This window comes from Furipterus horrens, unplaced genomic scaffold, assembly GCF_987537825.1.
Source record: "Furipterus horrens unplaced genomic scaffold, mFurHor1.1.pri manual_scaffold_7, whole genome shotgun sequence".
NCBI classification, from domain to species: Eukaryota; Metazoa; Chordata; class Mammalia; order Chiroptera; family Furipteridae; genus Furipterus; species Furipterus horrens.
Window position 1 is genome coordinate 66806348 of NW_028327177.1, and position 21873 is coordinate 66828220.

The 21873-nt window shown below is 37.3% G+C and overlaps 1 pseudogene; it reads right to left on the bottom strand.

Moving 5' to 3' along the window:
* Positions 1 to 853: 853 nt before the first annotated feature.
* The window catches only part of LOC150004596 (Y-box-binding protein 1 pseudogene), a 35063-nt pseudogene continuing 14043 nt past the window's right edge, over positions 854 to 21873 (bottom strand).

A 21873-nucleotide genomic window follows, 5' to 3' on the forward strand; every position in this document is an offset into this window, starting at 1 on the left:
TTTGCCCATTGTCCTTTATAAGATTATAAAGGGTCTTAAATCTGAGAGGGGGAAATTGTGATGGGGGGGACTGAAAACCAGGCTAAAAGTGGGAAAAAATTTCAAATTTAAGCTGAAATAAGGAAAGGACTGGAGGAATGTATTAATGGTGTAGGAGAGGGGGACTATAGGATTTGACACTTCAAATTATGAAGGAGTGAATATCTATGAATAAAATAGCAGTAATGGCACAACTACCACCATATCACAACCAATGCATAAAGTTTGATCAAGGTGAAGAGAGAATAAGTGTATTTTATGAATGGAAAAAATAATGTGAGATGACTAGTGACAGGAAAAATGGTTTTGAGAGGCTGTAAAGGGGAAAAATAGTATGGGTGCAGAATGGATACTAGTTATAGTAAGAGAGAAGATAGAACTTGAAACAAAAGTAAGAAGAGGAACTCAGATGTTAAAGTGGAGTAATAGACAGGAGGAGCCAAATGTGATATTTGGAATAAAGTATAATATAACAACTAGTAACTTAAAATGTGTAAACTGGGAAACAAGAAAATAATTCATGAAGAAAACTGCAATGGAATTTGTCCCAGTAGTATCTAGTTTTTACCAGTTTCTTCTCTTTCTGGATCCGCACCTAGTCAAAGTTCCATGGGTTTCATATCTTCCTTTCTGGCTGTCTGTCTGTGAGGAGATCCAGGTGGATGCTGAGGCTGCTCTTCTCTTGCCCGTGGGCCTTCTGTGCCTTTACCGCAGCTCTCCACTGTGAGCTGCACTGCGTTGAGTCTTGTTTCAGCTCTTCTTCCTAAGAGCTTCTGTGTGGCTTCCAAACTGAAGCACCGGTACGCGTTTTTGTTTAGCAGAGCCACTGTGCCTGCGCACAGACCTGCAAGATGAGCAGCCACTCCTGCCCCCACCAAGCCAAGTGCCAATGGTAGTGGCGCAGGGAGTAGTGGCCCCAGTGACCTCCCTGCAGAGGAGGGTTGGTCTACTGTGGTTGACACCCACGAGGTCTCGGCATGTAGTAAGGTGGGAACTGTTTCCTGCAGTAGGACCAGAACAGCTGGGTATGGCCTTCTGGAGCACCCTCTGGTCCCTTATTCTTTCCCCACCCTCACTATTCTGGAAATTCTGCTGGTAATTGCTTGGAGAACCCCTGCGATGTGGATAGCGTCTCAAAGTGTTACAATCTGTTACATATTTACTGCCTTGGACTGGAACTCCACCAGGGCCTGTAACATTTGCTGCCTCTGCACACTTTTCTCCTCAACAACATAAGACTCCACAGTCTCTCCATGTCCTACACTTCAAAGGTACTTCTGGGGTTATTCTTTATGGCAGTCTGGGGTACAAATACATCTTCCTTGGTGTCATTCCTGTTGATGAAACCATATCCATTTTTTACATGAACCATTTTACTGTTCCCCAAAGTGTCCTTGCAATGACCTTGTCCCCACTGGCAGGTGCTGCTGAAGTGAGACCCCTTGCTGCCACTACTACCTGTGCCACTGCCAGTGGTGTTCAGCTTGGTTGAGGGGGTGGCTGCTGGGTCTGGGCCTTGCTGCTCACGGTTGCAGTGATTGTGACTGGTGCTGGTGACTGCAAGTGTAGCTCCTCCCATGGTGTGATCATAACTAGGCTGCTGGCAGTGGTGGGGCTGCTCTGGGCTCTCTTGGGTCTGCTCTCTATTCCTGCTACCGATTGAACTTTAGTCTAAACATACTTGTAAAAAGTTGCACAGATAAATAGGCCTATTAAAATTTTATTTGCCAAATTTCCTTTGTCTTTGTCCATAGTAAAATGCCACATTTTGGGGAGTCCACATACATCTTCCTACAATCCTATCCAAGCAATCTCCCATATTATTAGGTAGAAGAACAGAAGCATCTGCTTGAAATAGATACAGATGTGTTCTCCTGTGAATACCAAAAAGAGAAAAAACATAGGAAGGAAAAGCAGCTGTTCCCACTTTCTAAAAGGACTCACTGAGTTGTTTTTAATTGGATTGTACTTGCTCTGTCTTGCCAGACCTTTCTCAGTTCAATGCATTTGAGGTCTTTGGTTATCTCTGAGGACAATCCAGTCTCTAAGGGCCATGGCATTTCACTAAGCTCAGGGAATATTGGGAAAAGTACATTAATCTACCAAGCTTGGTAATAAAAAATCTGAGGTCTAGAAAGAGATGCTTCCTCTTTCTTTTATTTTGGACCCAAAATTTATTTCAGTTGCCTTCATCTGATGAGAGATACACATTGGGATAGTCAATGCTTTTCCAGGGTAGACCACTTGTTGACTCAGCCTCCGTCTATGCCCCAGACTGTGGCACCTCAGACTGGTGGTGTAGGAAGGTTGCAGTAACCTCATAACATCAGTCTTAAAGGGCAAGAATGTAGAGCTTTTATTGAATACCTACTATGTGCCAGACACCAAGTGCTATTTACAAAATTTTCTCAATTAATGCTTATTTTAAGCTCATAAAAAAAATATTACCATTTATCACAAAAAAACCTAAATATCAGGGAGATCCCCTAAAACTAGCAAAGATAAAGCCTAGATTTGAAATTAGCTGTCTTTAAGTCCATTCATGATTTTTCATGTTACCATTTTGCTAAGAATGCATCTTCTGTTTTAGTAGTTATTTATCATCAATAAGTATATCAACAGACCCTTTTACAAATTTATTATTTGCCTTTACCCCCCATTATAGTTAGAATGAAAGACATGAAATTTTCTCACCTAATACTGTCTCACAGCTATTTAAAAAATAACATTACTTATAATTCACCTATACTTCATTAATTATAGACTCCAGGATTGACACTGAATTATCTTGAATAAACTGTTATTTCTTTAAAAATAATGGTTTCAATTGAATGCCAGGAACAGTTTTCAAAACTTCATACATATCCTCTCATTTAATTATGTGCCAAACCCTATGTTGTAGGTACTCTTGTTATTTATAAATGAGAAAACTGAGGCAATAGAGGTTATTGACCACTAAGCAGAAGAGCTGGAATTAAGCCCAGGCTACCTGCTTTCAGAGTCTACATGCCAAACTTCTATGCTCTTCTACTTCTTCCTAATTCATTGGTTACTTACTCTTTTTAGTTCTCTCTTCAAAATATATCAACTTGTTGTCAGTGTCCATTTTCTAGGGGAATAAGATGAAGCAGAGAAACATTGTGGAAGATTAACTGAATTTTAGTAGTTAAGTTTTGAAACAAATATTTAAATTATCTTTAGTGTTCTTCTTCTTCTGCATTTGTATTATGTGAATTGTATATGTCCTTATCGTAGGCATTCAATAAGAATTTAAATTCCATTCATATTTACCTAGTCTTGACTTAAACTAAAGAAAAACTGTTACCATCACACTGCATTGCCTAGGGTTGGTATTTGTATTTTTCTCTGGGTCTCTGATCTTTCAGATCTAAAGCAGAATAAAGTTGTAGTGGAAAGACAGATCATCAGGAACAGTCTCTGCCATGTCTGAACACACCAGTGGCAGTGATGGATCAAGGGTCTCATCTGAACTTCTAAGGTGTTTGGGTCTTGTAGCTGGAAAAAAAAAACAAAAGGAAAAGAAAATTGCAGGATATTCTACTTGTAAAGGGAACATGTAGGCTTCCCAAAGTAAACCAGATCCTTATATTTCCAGCTTCTAGAATCCATCCTGGCATATAGTAAGTGTTCAATAAATATTTGAGTGGCTGAATGGATCAAGGAGTCACAACACAATTTATACTTTACAGAGTGTCTATGGGGATCTGCTTTGTATTTTGGCAGGATCTGTACAAAGACTAAATAGCTTTCAAAAAAAAAGAGACAACAGAAGAAAATGGCTTTCACAAAAACTGCATTTACTATGTGAATGAGGAGCTGACAAGAGTTTTCTGGAAGAAATAAAAATTCACAGAACAGTGCAAAGAGCAAAAAGGAGACTTAATATTTGTCGTGTTAGGTGCTGGCACCTCTAAGAATTAAAGATGAAATGAAATGTAATGAATGAAATGAGACTCATTGTGTGAAGGAGTTTCTTTGTTTGACTGTGATCATTATTTGAAATCATCTCTGCCCCAGATTTGTCTTTCTTGATTTCAGAAAAAGAAAGACAGCTGGACACAAATGCATTTTCTTTCTTTTTATTGCACAGCTTCACTGCTTTGGCTTTGATAAACTGCCTAAACTACCTGGCTTGCTGGAAGGGAAGGTTATGTTTTTATATTTATATTATACAAAAACCTGGTGCTTTAATAATAAATCATCACATCTGATGGTATTGCCTCTCTTTCATTTGTTTGCTATCAAGTGTGAGTGAAAGGTTATGCACAAAACAATCCCTGGTGTACAATTTACACACCAAGGAAGCAGTAAAACCCTGTAACCAGTAACCATCATACACAGAGGAGCTGTCAGAGACCAAATTCATCACTCCGAATCCCAGAATTCTTTCTTTTTTTTTTTTTTAGAAGGCACTAAAATATGGTGTCTTTTCTTAGCCCACAAGAATTTCAAAGATGCCCTTTGATCTGTATTTTGGCACTGTATGATAAATGTAGGAAAAAACCCCAACACGTCTTTAAGATCACATTTTGGAGTTATGAGAGTGAACACACATAATTATACTGAATGGCAGTAACTACTGTCTTAGATCTTCTAAAATTTGATGCAGAGTATGGAATAAAGCCATGGAGGACTCAGCATAATTTTTGGTGGGCAACATTTTCTCATTACAGGCCTTCCCTGGAAAATTAATATATGTGTAAACTGTGATAAGTGTTAGGTTTGTTGCCAGCCTGCCTAATGCATGCTACTGTTCCTGGATTTGTGTTGCTCTCCATAGTATCACTATGGACATTGTAGTTCATGATGACCTTTTCCTATCCTTTTCTTCAAAGTTTTACCTTTTCCAGTCTTTCCAAGGGACTACAATAATAAATAGTCAGCTTTCTAACTGTGTGACTTCTAAAATTCCTTTGATTTTTTTGGACCTAAATATTCTCATTTGTAGGACATCACCACTGAAAGCATAGTCCAAGATCTTTCCTATTTCCAAAATATAAATACAAAGTAATCCATAAGGTAGCTCTTTCTGACAAGATATTAGTAATGTTAATATATGTACCTATATATTTTGTCATTTTTCATTAGAAAGAAATGGATTAATTTTTTGGATAACTTTGATGAACAATCTTCACTAAATTGAATAAAAGCATTATGAACATATCAAGGATTCTATATTGAACACAAGCTGACATTTCAGTATGGCAAACAGCAGCAGGTGTGGGGGGCAATGTGGGAGATGGCAGATTATATTAACTGAGGAACTGAGATGATCTTTGGAAAGAGCTGGCCCTGAGGAGATGCACCAGCAAAATGAACTTCCTGGGAACAAAACTTTTGGCATCAGAGAGACAGCTTATTCTAAAGGCATTTTGCAAATATCCATTTGAAACCATTCCTGACTCATCGACATGTGTCTGTATGTTAAGAATGAAAAGCACTGTAATGAAAAACAGGCTTGCTTCACTAAAATATGTAAACTCTTGGGGCACAAGCCCCCCAACTTGCCATCACTGATGAAGTGTAACAGAATGGTGGTGCATCACTCCCTCCCCTGAGTTATCACAGCTGTAGACTTAGAAGCTTAATATTCTGATGGTATTTTCTAGCAAGAATGGCAGAACAGGGTCAACACCAAGTAGGAATGGATTTCTTCATGTGAATGTGGAACACATTTCCTGGGAATCCCTCAAATACTTGAGGGTGGCCAGGGGATCCTTTTGAAGGGGCCAAAGTTCAGCTTTGGGGTGTTGTCTCAGAGCCAGTGCAAGTTCAGTTCTTACAATGAATCAGACTTCATAGAATGTTTGAAAACAGACTCCTAACCTATACACAAAGCCCATTGGCCCAAAACCTGGAGCCATGAATTTAACACAACCATGGATGTTTATTTAAAGCTTAACAACAGCTATTTAGGTATCTGAAGATTTTTAGATTTGCATCATTTAAATATGAAATTTTCAATGAGCAGAAATTGACACTCAATCTTTTTAGCAATAACTACATGAACAATTGCCTAGAGTGATATGGCATCTAAAATATATGAAGATCACTGGTGAAATATACATTACAGCAGATGGCCAGGAGGTGGTCCAATTGTACTGAATAATAAACAACACAAATGAAGAACTTTATAGTTAATTGAAGAAGATTAAGTGTACTTACAGTAGACGTGAAGATCCAGGGGCCTTCTCAAACAAAGGATTAGTGTGCTGGTACTCTGCCACACTCTCCTCTTCAATGTGTTGCTGAGGATGAAAAGCCTCCATTAGAATGCCATCTTCAGTAACAAAAACCCCTTAATTTAACATACTGGGACAGAGTGTCATAAATGCTTGTGTAATTTGGTCTGGGTATCCCTCTCTTTTATTCTGCTATGTGCATTCAGATCTCATTAACTTTTAAAAGAACTTTTGTGCACAGATGATAATAGGCACATTTAGTGGGTACAGTGACTTCATGTACTTTATAGTCTTCCACTCTGAGCAGCACCGCTTTGCAAAATGTTAATTCTCAAGGGCTTTTTCCTTAGCATGTACTCTTCAATCAATATTTATAGAATAAATGAAGGGGGCTATTGAAGGATAAAAACAAGTTGTGTCCCCTTAGATTTAAAAGTATTTTACATTTTTATTTCAAGAGTCATCTGTAAATCCCATCCATTTTTTCAAGATTCACCTCAAATTCACATATTTATCATCTGTTCATTTACTTATTTGTTTATTCTTTCAACTTGTCAATATTTACTGAATACATATAGAATGTCAGTTGTTTTGTTTGATACTGATTAATAAAACATGGTCTTTATTCTTGATGGAGTCACTGTTTAGAAAGGAAACTAAACATGTAAATAATTTACATAGTCCATGAGGGAATTGCTGAAAAAGTATATATAAGTTCAAGGTGAGTGTAAAGGAAGAAATTCTATCTCTGCTTGATGGGGATGAAAGGGAAGGAAGTTTCATGAAAGCAGTCAGAGAAGGTAACTTCTGAGCTGAATCTAATATCTGACTTTGCTGCCTGGGGCCTGCTGACCAAATCTGGCTCCATATCTGTTTATGTTTAACTCCACATCTGTGCCTACTTTCCTGCTACAGAACAACTGAATGGAGTCATTGTGACAGAGACAGTATAGCAGGAAGGCTGAAAATACTCTCTGGTCCTTGCTAGAAAAAACTTGCTGACATCTGGACATTTGACCTAAAATATGGTGGTTTTCCATGGGGGAAGGTTAGGAAAAGCAGCATATCCAGAGGCTTGGAGGCATGAGAAGTGAACATGGGGGTTGGAATAAAGATCCAATGTACAGGAGGAGCAAGTGGCTCACTTGGGCTTAGATGAAGGGTAAAGGCTTCACCAAAGAATCAAAGGGATAAAGATAGGAAGGTAGTTTGAACCAAAACTGTAGACAATTTTAAATGTTGGTGACACTCTTTTAACTGTCTAGAGGTAACACAGCACTGAATTCTGGGACTGTTTCTGCTACTTCCTATCTGAGTATACTTTCAAAAGGGGAGCTTTCTGCTCAGCAAAGGGGAGCAAGAGTTGTATTCTTTCATCTCTGGCTCATCTTTGGGATTATGCATTAATGGCGTGCCATGCAGCAAGTATGGAACATAGACCTGGGGTTGCCTGCTAGTATTGGAGGGGTTTCTGCCCAAGGGAAGTCCATTTTAGAACCAAAGTATAACAAAGCATACAAGGGGTATTTTCTCAGCCCTTTACATTGGTCTGAGGTGGGTACAGTCATCCTTACAATTTAAACATGAGCCAGTTCAGCTCACCAGATTTTGGATCTTTGATCTTGCCTGCCTCTTACCACTTGTCACCTCAGAAAAGTAACCATCACAGTGACACAAGCTTAGAGAGGTGTACCTCAAGAAAAGGTGCTTAAATCAGGAAAAGTGGCTCCAAAACCAATTAGTACACCAGAATCAACTGGGAGGCTTCTATTGTAAAAAGTATGTACTTATGGGCTCTACCCCAGACCTGGCTCAGAATTTGGGGACATGGACCCTTGAAATCTTTACATTTTTAAAAGCCCCCTTGATTATTTCTGTTATTCAATCATTTTGGGAACCATTGATCCTCAAGACAATGTCTTTAGGACCATGCCATTGACAAGTATGCCTTTTTTACATAGCGCTTGAATTTTAATATGTGTGTGCTCAGTGCATGACTAATGGATAGTCTAATAAAACAGGAGTTTATTTGATAATCAGTATCAAAGCCAGTGGAAGTTTTACTTAGTGAGAGATAAACTAGGGAGTGATATGTTTTAAGATTATTAATAATAAGGCAGAGATGCATAGGCGAATAAGTGTGAAATGACTGCATAATTCAAGTAATTGAGTTGGTATAAATTTGGACATCACTCTAAGTTTTTATGGATTCAAGATTTCTTCCACAAATTTCCTAACTGATATCTTTAAAGAAAAATCTGAATTATTTTAGGAAATTTCATTGCTATTTGTAAAAGACCCTGACACTCTTAGATAATGATACATTATACTGGGGAACACAATTTTTGTTGAGTTAGATCTGACACAATTTTTGACTAACTTTCAGCATCTGAATCCAATAATGACCCCAGTTTTTCTCTATCACATCAGCTTTTCAAGGTACGGGATACCCTCCCTTTGTCCCAAAAATCACACAAAATGTAAATACAAATAAAAATAAAGAAAATAATTACCTGAATATACTGTTTATTTAGAGTTATTTGATTCATATAAAGACTATACAGTATATTATTACTGTAAGTCAAATTGTGTATAAGTAGTAAAGTTCTGCTACCAAACATACATGTAAGGTATTTTATCTTTTCAAACGACAGGCTGGGAAATGCCAAAATGAGATACTTGAAACAGTCTCCTTCAATTGGCAAAGCTTTAACAAATTGCTTCATGAGACCCAATGTATGTGCAGAAGTGGGGATATAAATTCTTTATGTCAACAAGTGGCTCATGTAGAATGTTTGGATCACCAGGTTTGAGGTCAGATCTTGGAGGCTAATTCAACTCCACCCAATGATTCTCACGAGCTCTGCTGTCCCACATACACAGAAAACAGGGATACTTGGTGTATCCACGTTGCCGACCAAGAAGGAAGCAGACCATTTGAAGGTCAACACAGATGATCCAATTGTGCTTGTGATATTGCCACAGATGATCGACTCTCTTTGTGTCTTTATATTCTTCATGAAAACAAACTGAATGGTCAGTTGGGACTGCACCAAATAAATTGCCATTGTGGAGGAGGACACCCTTCGAGCTCTGCTTTGAGCTATTGATGAACAGTCGCCATTTAGTTGCATTATAGATTGGAATCCCCAATTCCTCCACTAAACCATGTATGCTATGGCAATACACAAAGCCACCGTCACTTTGAAAGTACTGCAGAAATGCACTTTCTCTTGATCGAAAGTAGGATACCTTCACTCCTTTTTCAAGCAAGTTTTTCTCATGCAGTCTTGATGCTAGGAGTTCTGAAGCCTTTTTGGATAGTCCAAAATCTCATGCCAAATCATTCAACTCATGATGATCAAATTCCTTGTGAACTGAGTGTTGTTCAATTTCAGTCTTCATCGTTGCTTTCACTTAGTTCTTCACCATACTCCTATTTTTCAAAAGAGGGTAGTTCAATAAAAACTGGCACTGGGGTTTCAGCTGAATGAGGCACTGAACATATAGCTAATGGTAGATAGGATACTCTATTTTACATTTATTTTTCTTGTTATATCCTGACGTTTTCACTATACAAAAGTAACAGTCACTTGAATGATCTCTGGGCTCTCGCCATACCATAGTATTCCAAATGGCAATTTGTCACATGTTCCCTTCATCCACATCCATAAACTCTTGAGACACTGCTTGCACATCTTGTGAGGGGCCCAAGACTTCTCTTGATCACCAATTTTTACTTTAAAATATGCAAAATAGGCTTCCCTGACAAATGCGCTGATATTTGTCCTTTGACTGGGAATGGTGAAACTGCCACAGATATAACAAAATACACCAGGGTTGTTTAGGCACTTAACGATGAGAAATAGCAGAGGCAGACATCATCTGAAGGAAAGGAAGTAAGTACGTATGTAAATAAAAAAGTTAATTCTGCTAACTCCTTGTACACAGACAAAAACTCGGACTACACTTCAGAATACGATTTGCTATATAGAGCGGCACATAACTTCTCACCACACTGTCTCATGTGTAATTGAATAGCCTAGACAGGTATGAACCTGTCACTGGTCTCCAAGGTCATCCCCTACCCCTCCCAACTCAAGGGAAGTTTTCTCTCAGCCAATAGGAGAGAACTAGTGCTTCCCTCAATCCCAGCTCAATCCAGGCTCTATCCAGCCTAGAGTGGTCACATTAAGATAAGCTATAGAAAAAAACTTGATGTGATAGAAGAAAACTAACTGCAGCTTTGAAATCAGCATGCCTACTTAAGTCTAAAACAGCTGAAAATTTCAACTCAGTAGGAATTATGTTAAAAATTGTTCCCCTGTGTAATCTTAGGGATATCATGTATCATGTTTAGTTTTAGGTAGTACTTATAAAGGGTCTATTGAAAACTTTAGAAATCTTGGTGGTGACTGATCATTCTTCCCATAAGCTATCGAGATATACGTTTTTAATTGTCTAATTTGCTCCTAAAATTACACTGGGACTAAAAATAAAGTAATAAAAGTGACCCTGTCCCTGTCCACAATGAATAAATGACCAAATAAGGGAGAAAAACAAATACACAAGACAGTGTGCATCTGCAAACTCTGTGATGTAAATCTTTGAAACAATTGGAACTCTAGACCTGAAAGAAGAACCTAAGTGAAAATGAGAGATGTCTTCAGACAGTTGAGCATGCGGCTTTAGGTACATGTCTGTACTTGTTGTGTCATACCAAAGGGCAAGAAAGAAAGTGACAGGAAGGTAAAATGTTGCTTATAAGTTTTCAACAATTAGAAATGCATGGCAATATAGTGAACTTAATCATAAACACTGGGACTTTATCTTGGAAACTTTCTGATAAAAGGGGAGATGAAACTTGGAAGAAATATTGTAAGAAGGGCTTCTGCATTGAGTCATGATGGTAGTGGTGGTGGTAATGTGAGTGGCAGTAGTGGCAGTTATGGCAGTGGTAGTGATGGTGGTGGTGGCGGTGGTTGATTGTTGATGGTGATGGAGGTGATGGTGATGGTAGTGGCAGAGGGAATGGACAGGTGTGTTCAAATGTATTTAATGGAAAACAGAGAAGGGGGTTCAGATATTTGCTCTGTTTCTAAGTTTCTTTGATTCCATGTACAAAAACTATCAATCTTTATCCTCATAAAACAAGTCTTTCATTTGGATTACATGTCAAAATGTGTAATGCTTAAACAATCATCACAATTTAGACAGCACACGTATGTAAGAAAAAAGTCACATATTTAAGGGGTTGATTCTAGTTTGTCATGCCAAATACATTTCATTAAATAGAGCAACTTTTAGAAAAGGTATAATTAACAGACTCACATACAGGAGATATTTTAAAAATTAAATTAACTTGGATTTAGAATTATTTGATTTCATAATTATATATAATATTGAAAGCAATCATGCTATCTAGGCAACATATTGTTTTTTTATATAACTTCTCAGAATTTCTTTCAAAAAATTTTCTTTTGCGCTAAGCATACTCTTTTCTCCTTATTCTACAATTTGTACTACTGCCTGGGTTGTAAAAAGGTAACTGACATTTTCTTTTGAGGTTAGTTCAAACAACTTCTCAGGGGGTCAATAACACAGATTCCAAGAAACTTAGTACCCACCCCTTGCCATGTACTTCTATGTCAGCTAAAGGACCTAAAATCTTCAAAACATGACTTATTTTCCTATTCTCAAACAAATTACTTTGAACGACAGTTTTAAAAAGACACTGGCCCATTGACTTCTTGCATAATATAACCAAGTTACAGGATAAATAAAATGTAGCCATATTAAAAATCAGCCAAACTTAAAACTAATTACTATATTAATTTTTAAATGTTTAAGAAGTAGGTATTTGTCAATTTGACATTTAAGATAATATTTTAAATAATTCTTCCATTACCCATGATACTCCTCAGGCAATCCTCACATCAGTGTTTTCACAGGAATTTTTTTGTGTAGACCATCTCACTATTATAAGAATTCTAGACTTCTAGCCAAGATGGAGGCATAGACCAACACGCTCTGTCTCCTCCACCACTACGAAGGAACACAACTACCTCAAAACTAGAGACAACCAGAAGTTCCAGAGAATCAAACTGTATGGAAGTCCAACATATGAAGTCATAAACAAGTGGTGGTCATCTGGACAGGTAGGAAGGATGAAACTGCGGCTGAGAAAGATAGAACTGTGCTGGAGGTGGCAGCTGCAGCAGCGAACAGCAGGACCCAGTAAGCAGACACGTGTTTGTGGGGAGGAAAGAAGCTCCTGGGAGCTGGCTCTGGCTGCAGACCAGATTCATTGGCTTGCGATTCCAGTGCCAGGGAAGGCAGACCCCATTGTCTCAGACTGTGGGGATGGAGGAGGCCCCCAGTTCCTCAGCGAAGAGTAATAGCAGGAATTCATCTTGGACCCCCACTCCCACGCAAAGTGCCACAGTGTGGTGAGAAAGGTCGCCAGATAGTGATGAGCACACAGGGCTCCGCCCAATATAGTGTAGGAGGCATAACAGCGCCCCGCCCAAGAAGAAAAGATAAACAAAACAGTCAGAATGGCAGAATTAATAATTGAAATACCAATCACACAGCTAACAAAAAACAAATAAACGCCTTGACCAATGAACAACTAGCGAATCTTTCTGAGGCTCAGTTCACAGCTATAGTCATAAGGCAGCTTACAGACCTAACAGCGGAACTGAATCAGGACAGGGAAGGAATGAAGGCTCGTCCTGCTGAAATGAACAAAAATACATACAAGACAAGTGGTGAGGAAGGGAGAGCCATTGATCAAATCAACAAATCAGAACATAGGGAGAGAACAAACAGTCAACCAGTGCAGAAAGAAGAAACAAAAAGTGAGAAATATGAGGAGAGGCTCAGAAAACTCTAGGACAGCTAGAAGCAAACGAACATTTGAATTATAGGATTGCCAGAGGGTGAAGAAGAAGAACTAAAAATTGAAAACTATGTGAAAAAATAATGAAGCAGAACTCCCTTAACTTGGGGAAGAAAATGAACTTACAGGTCCAGGAAGTACAGAGAGTTCTGGATAGGCTGGACCCAGGGAGGGCCACACCAAGACACATTATAATCAAAATGTCAAAAATTAATGATAAAGAGAGAATCTTTAAAGCAGCAAGAGAGAAGAGAAGAATTATGTACAAATGGGTCCCAATTAGACTATCAGTGGATTTCTCAAAGGAGAGTTTACAGGCAAGAAGGGACTGGCAAGAAATATTCAAAGTAATGAAAATCAAAAACCTACAATCACGATTACTCTATCCAGTGAAGCTGTCATTCAGAATAGAAGGGCAGAGAAAGTGTTTCCAGGACAAAGTGAAACTGAAGGAGTTTGTTAGATCCAAACCACTGTTATATGAGATGCTAAAGGAACTTGTTTAGAAGAAGGAGGATCAAAATTATGAACATTGAAATGAAAACTGCATCACAACAACCAACAACAGAAGCTAGGGAATTGAAACAAAGGCAAACTAAGTAGGCAATGAGAGTGGGAAAAGAACTATAGGTATGGGGAACATATTGGGGGTAGGTCAGTGGGGAGGGGGAAGGGGGAAAAAGGAGGGAGATGATGCAGGAATTAAGAAGCATAGTAGGAGGGAGTGGAGTAGACAGGAAGATGTTGAAAAGAACTATATGCACAACCAATGGGCATGGACTAAGTGTGGGGGACAACTGGAGGGAGCGGGGAGCAGAGGGAAAGAAATTGGGACAATTGTAACAACATAATCAATAAAATTAAAATAAATTTAAATAAAATTAAAATCTTTTTAAATTAAATTAAAAGAATTCTATGTTTAGAAATACATTGGATAGCAGAACTAGTTTTTATTAATACATTTAGTAGGAAACATTGAAGGTCAAATTTTATATGGCTGCATCTTGAATTACCATGATTTCATTTCTGCAATCCAGATTCCTGCTAAACAGTGGAATCACATATACCATCCATTCTTATCTAAGGCTCAACTGTGATAAACCACCTACATATAAAACAGCGAACTATTCCTCTAAGTCAATATTTCTCAAATTGTGATCTCTGGACCATGGGCACCAGAATCCACTGAGGTGCTTTCTAATAACACAGACTCCTGAACCCACTTGTGATCTGCTGAGTCAGAATCTCCCAGATAATCTTTATGCAACCTAAAACTGATAACCTACTTTAAGGTGTGTTTCATTACATCTGGATCAAACCAGACAACCAAACTGCTACAGCAAGAAAATGACATACCAACTTGATACTGTATTTATTTTATGTGTTACTTGGTGGACACTCACCACTGTAGCATACAGTTTGCTTTCTATGAGAACACAGAAACTATGGCTTTCAGGAAAAAGTTTTGTTTCTCCTATAGAAAGCCTTACTTTCATCTTAGCCCTGATTCATACTTCTCTCATTATTCTGATCACCAGGTAGCTCAGAAACCAATTTCAGACTTATCTCGTAACACCACAGTATCTAATAAAATGCACTGAACCTACTCAACAATTTATTTTCACTTTTAAAGATATATAGATAGGAAACTGACTCAAGCCACTGCAATACAAAAGTGGAATATAAATTGATAGATAGGTCAATAAATCTAATACTACAATCGAAGATCACTTATATCATTTCAGTAGCCAAATTGCACAGATTAACCTGTCAATTGAAATACATATGCTTCATTATGTATGCTGTACATAAGTTGGCCCTTCTTTTCCTTTAAATTGTTAAAAATATTTTATTTTTAATTTTTATATATTGAATTTTTAGAATGTGGAAGGAGGAGAGAGAAACATTGGCCAGACAAATATTTAGAAATGGGATCATTGTAATAAATGGGAAAAGAAAAAGAAAATAAAAGAACATTCCCGTATATCAAAGGACTTAATTTATTCTAGGCTAGGCTAGAAAACCTCCGTGAAGCAGTAAAACTTAAGTTAAGACATTAAGCATGTTACAGAGTAATCTGGAAGAAGAGAAAGAATGAATTTTTTCAGTCATAAGAAACTATGATGTCCTGAAAGCTAGAAAATTATATGACTCATGTTTCAGACGAGATAACACTTCCAGAAGTTAGCTTTATCCACATCAGATACCTACTTTGACATAACTGCTTCATCTCTTGCTCCTGGGTCACAGTGTCACAATCCTCTCTAGAGTTTCCATTCCTTATGACACCTAGTACCTGTTTGGTGAGTACACACTTGCCATTGCTCTGGATTCATCCATCACCTGAAGAACCTCATGTTGATGGCATGCCTAGCACATCAGAGTGCCTAGAAAAGAACAATAACTGGCAGAATGAACAAAGATAAATAACTAATCAAAAGAAAAAGTCTGCATAGGTCCACAACATCTATTCTCAAGATAAAAACCCAAACCAAAAATCATGTGAGAGCTATTCCCAATGTTATGATTTTCTAAGCTATGTTTGTACTGTTTCTCTCCCCAAAATAGAGGACTATCAAATTGATTCTAATCAAATGTGGAGAAAGCCAAGATGAATTCATGGAAAAAAATAAATTTTAACAATAACACAAATAATCAAAGAACAGCAATGCTAAGGAGGCATTCTACTAGTTCCTTTTTAATGACTCAGTCTCCCAACAGGTATCTATTTGATACCAGTTGTATCCCTAGCTTTGAGGGCATAATAAATAGTTTTTAGAGTTTCTACTACAGATCTCGAAAAAACACAGTCAGTTTTAAAATTGCTGCCTGTAACTTGCTTAGCTGAATAGAGTAGAAGTTACTGGATATTACCTCTGAGTCAAAACAGTGCATATTGATGAACGTTCACATATTTGCATTAGCAAACTCATTTATTTTATTCAAATACACTCAGCAAAATTAATTTTTCAAAAATCACTTGCTGAAGTTTATACATTTTGTTCTCAAATCTTTTCTGTATTATTTTATATAATAAAATTCATTTTTGTGAAATGTAATAAATAAAATTGACTTAGATTTGGATATATTATGTCAAGAACAGAAAACAAATAAACAAAGGAGAGAGGTTCTTTCTTTAAGAGTGCTTTAAAGTTTCTGTTATTTACAAACTAGTCTCTATTATCTTTCAAATTCTCTTTTTTTCATTGACCAGGAAGCATTTATGAAACAACTATCCCATCCATCTCTGATTTAAGAACTATCTCCGTTGATGGGCATTTGAGTAGCTTCCATATTTTGGCTATTGTGAATAATGCTGCAATAAACATGAGAGTGCAGATATCTTGCCAAAATCCTGTTTTCACTTCCTTTGGGTTTATACCCAGAAGTTGAATTGCTGGATCATATGGTAGATCTGTTTTAATTTTTTAAGAATCCATATTGCTTTCCATAGTAGTTGGATAAATTTCCATTACTACCAACACACATCCTCCTGTATTTATTTACTGCAACTTTATACACAACAGCCAAGATATGGAAACAACTCAAATGTCCATCAATGGATGAATGAATTAAAACGATTGGTACATATCCACAATGGAATACTATTCAGTCCTGAGAAAGGAGGATGTCCCCCCACCTGCAACAATATGACAGACCTTGATTACATTCTTATATATAAGTCAAACAGAGAAAGACAAGTGATCTCACTTATACATAGAATCTAAAAAAGTTAGACCTACAAAAACAAAATAAAAAAACCGAGAGTAAAATTGTGGTTACCAGGGCGAGAGGGGTGGGGATAACAGTGATGGTGTTTAAGGGTACACATTTTTAACAAGTATTAAATAAATGGTAGATATCTAATGCACAATATAATGAAAATAGATAATAATATTGTGATACTATCATTATGTAATATAATAAATATTGCAACACTGGTAATCATACTGTATGTGTAATACATAAATGTATCAAAGTAACACACTGTATACCTTAAACTTATACAATGTTATATGTCAAATTTATTCAAGAATAAACAAGAGAACTCTCTCCAGTTTAAGGAAGGTCCCAGTATAATGGTAACAAGGGTTCTCAACAGCTCCTTTTTATAACACTATAACAGTTGCTCTTGCCCAACAAACTGTCTTTTTAAAAAAATGTTACTTTCCATATTATTTTATATATGAATAATCAATAATGCAATGTAATCTCCTTTCAATTTTTAAAAGGTAAGTTATTCAATTTGAGGTTTGTCCTGGGTATTACTTTGTGATCCTCCTTGTTGATGATAATCAGCAAGACAGTTTCTTTGATTACCTTTTATCTTGATCCATTTTACATTTCATCTTAATGAAAATTCATCCTCACTATATGATACTGCTCCTTTATGAGTCAGTATCTGATGAATCACTTATTCAGTCTTGAAGATCAAGCCAATGCATCTGCTGGTTGCAACAACTAATGTACCATAACATGTTGTGACAAAAATCATGTGGAATAAGTATAATTACTATTATCTGTTTTCATCAAAACCAGTGAATTTGACCTTCTACTCTATAGCTGCAGTGATGTTGAATCATATTCTGATAAATTAATCTTAACCTGTATACTTTGTTCTGTATATGTTTTCCAGGATGAAATACATCAGGAGCTCTAAGAGGAAAACACTGGGTCCAGTACCACCAAAAGATGCATCACCGCTTACCTGTACAGGCTGGGGAGTCAAACACATTCCTTACACCTCAGGCTTTGAACTGTTCTGTTTCTCTCCCTCGAACTCTGAATTATCCATGTCAGTAAGTTATCTCATGAAACATTGCCAAAGACATGGCCAGAATTCCCTCTCTAAAACTCTGCAATGTTTAACAGCATGGCTGTCATCTAGTTCTTTAATGGAGATTTAGATCCTGTCCTGTATTCAGGAAACAATATATTTTTAAAATATTGATTGATTCCAGGGAGAGAGACAGAAAGACACACAGACAGAGAATGAAAGAATATTGATGTACTGATGTGAGAGAAAAATATTGATCGGTTGCCTCCTGCATGTGCCCCAACCAGGGATCAAACAAGCAACCTAGGTGTGTCCCCTGACCTGGGATCAAACCCTCAACCTTTCAGTGCATGGGACATTCTCCAACCAACCGAGCAGACTGGCTGGGCTCAGGGAACAATATTGAAAAGCAGCTGACACGGGAATTTCTGAGTAATATTCATTTTTAAAAAATTCTACTCCTTCTAAAAGAAGAATCCTTAGAGTTAGAGTACAAATTTAAGGAAATGGATACAAGAAATCACCTTACGAGAAGACAATTTTTACTTGAAGTCCTCAAGGGTTTTCCATCTTCCATATGGATTGCAATTTCAGCTAATAGACAGGTTCTCTCTCAGATTAAAAGCCCATGATTTATTCCTGTGTAGGGAAGTTAAAATCGATTTTTCTTTAACTTAAACAACATTTTTCATCGCCATTTTTCCCTCATCATATTCACTTATCAATAACGCAAAATGACTGAGGAAAGTGGAAAGATAACTCCTGCATTTGACCATGAACTAGATATTACACATCTTAAGAGCAGGTCATTGGTATCTTTCCAAACTGTATTAAATGGTCAACAGTGACATTAAATGGGAATTTCTTGCCTTATAGCTTGAGATCACATTCACCAAGAACTTTAAGGCCCAGGGATCAAGGGTTTCCTGTAAGTGCAAAGAGAGTGAACACCTTATCTCATTATTCATCCTGAGTCACATGTGACTTGGACTCAGAAAGAATTCCAAGCATGCTTCTCTTTTTGTTCCATGTCTTCAGAAAGGTTTCATCACAATTAAACCTTGCCCCCTACCCTTTCTAGTCCTAGAACAACTGATAAGCATGTGAGAAAGAGAAATCTGAATCAGCAATTCTAAAATTACTTAAAATTAGATGTAATAATGTCTAAAATTATATAGTGACTTTTATCTGAAAAGTCATGTATCTAACACAAGACAGATTCAAAACACTTGCTAGCAGACACACACATTTAGAATTTCAACAAACATGGTGCCCATCATCTTTTTAAAATCAACATATGTCGTTACTTCAATGTAAAAAGTATAAATGAAAACTTCTGTCTAGACAATCATCTTATGTCACACATACTCTAAAAATAAAGAAGGAATAAAGCCAGACAAAATGTTAATTCCTTCCAGTAGTTCTGGAACCTCTGTGTAGAATACCAAACAAGGGGTGAAGGTCAGAGGATTGGGGTACATGGAATTGTTTTTCATTTATTTATCTTTTATCAAGCATGAAGGAGTCTGAGGATATCCCAATTTCACAGCATTTTATGTGACAATCCTTAGTGATCTTAATTAACCAGATTTTTTTTGAGTCATTAAGATAATGCAAATACCAAAACTGCTGATGTGGTCATGGCCTATATTAAGAAGGACATTTTAAAAGAGCACAGTGTTCTCATCTTTGAAAGAGAAAGTTTGAACTCAGCATAGATAAGGTGACATTTTGAATGTCAGGTTTTTTTTTCTATTCCTGACATTTAAAGAGGAATGTCAGCAACATACAACAGTCTACCCAAAATGTATGCAATGGAATATTAATGATACAGAAAGTAAGTCCATGATCACATTAGTTTGAAAAATACCAGACTAAACACATGCCATTTTAGAGACAGTTTTCTCAAAGTCAGAGTCCATTAGAAAATGCATATGCTAATGTGCATTTAGAAGCTCTAAGAAGGTAAGGTGTTTCTCAGATGAATTTACCACAAAACTCCTTTTTAAAGACATAGCACTCAAAGCTAGTATTACAAAGGGCATAGTTTGGGAAATATTGATCTAAAAGATGGTCAAAAGGTCATGTACCAAGTGATAAGAAATTTGAAAACCATACTCCTGAAGGCTTATTTGGACAAACTAGGCATTTTGGATTGAAAAAAAGACTGAGGAGAAGCATAATAAATTAATTAAATAGAAAGCATTTACTTCCTTCAAGATTGTTTTAAGGATGTATAAATTTCAATCACTGAGTGAAAAATACAGGGACTCACTTTGACTTGGCATAAAAAAGAAAACACAGGGGGAAAATTTTTAACACAATTTTTATTGAGTTGAATTTTTTAGCTGTTTTAGACTTAAGTAGGCATGCTGATTTCAAAGCTGCAGTTAGTTTTCTTCTATCACATCAAGTTTTTTTCTATAGCTTATCTTAATGTGACCACTCTAGGCTGGATAGAGCCTGGATTGAGCTGGGATTGAGGGAAGCACTAGTTCTCTCCTATTGGCTGAGAGAAAACTTCCCTTGAGTTGGGAGGGGTAGGGGATGACCTTGGAGACCAGTGACAGGTTCATACCTGTCTAGGCTATTCAATTACACATGAGACAGTGTGGTGAGAAGTTATGTGCCGCTCTATATAGCAAATCGTATTCTGAAGTGTAGTCCGAGTTTTTGTCTGTGTACAAGGAGTTAGCAGAATTAACTTTTTTATTTACATACGTACTTACTTCCTTTCCTTCAGATGATGTCTGCCTCTGCTATTTCTCATCGTTAAGTGCCTAAACAACCCTGGTGTATTTTGTTATATCTGTGGCAGTTTCACCATTCCCAGTCAAAGGACAAATATCAGCGCATTTGTCAGGGAAGCCTATTTTGCATATTTTAAAGTAAAAATTGGTGATCAAGAGAAGTCTTGGGCCCCTCACAAGATGTGCAAGCAGTGTCTCAAGAGTTTATGGATGTGGATGAAGGGAACATGTGACAAATTGCCATTTGGAATACTATGGTATGGCGAGAGCCCAGAGATCATTCAAGTGACTGTTACTTTTGTATAGTGAAAACGTCAGGATATAACAAGAAAAATAAATGTAAAATAGAGTATCCTATCTACCATTAGCTATATGTTCAGTGCCTCATTCAGCTGAAACCCCAGTGCCAGTTTTTATTGAACTACCCTCTTTTGAAAAATAGGAGTATGGTGAAGAACTAAGTGAAAGCAACGATGAAGACTGAAATTGAACAACACTCAGTTCACAAGGAATTTGATCATCATGAGTTGAATGATTTGGCATGAGATTTTGGACTATCCAAAAAGGCTTCAGAACTCCTAGCATCAAGACTGCATGAGAAAAACTTGCTTGAAAAAGGAGTGAAGGTATCCTACTTTCGATCAAGAGAAAGTGCATTTCTGCAGTACTTTCAAAGTGACGGTGGCTTTGTGTATTGCCATAGCATACATGGTTTAGTGGAGGAATTGGGGATTCCAATCTATAATGCAACTAAATGGCGACTGTTCATCAATAGCTCAAAGCAGAGCTCGAAGGGTGTCCTCCTCCACAATGGCAATTTATTTGGTGCAGTCCCAACTGACCATTCAGTTTGTTTTCATGAAGAATATAAAGACACAAAGAGAGTCGATCATCTGTGGCAATATCACAAGCACAATTGGATCATCTGTGTTGACCTTCAAATGGTCTGCTTCCTTCTTGGTCGGCAACGTGGATACACCAAGTATCCCTGTTTTCTGTGTATGTGGGACAGCAGAGCTCGTGAGAATCATTGGGTGGAGTTGAATTAGCCTCCAAGATCTGACCTCAAACCTGGTGATCCAAACATTCTACATGAGCCACTTGTTGACATAAAGAATTTATATCCCCACTTCTGCACATACATTGGGTCTCATGAAGCAATTTGTTAAAGCTTTGCCAATTGAAGGAGACTGTTTCAAGTAT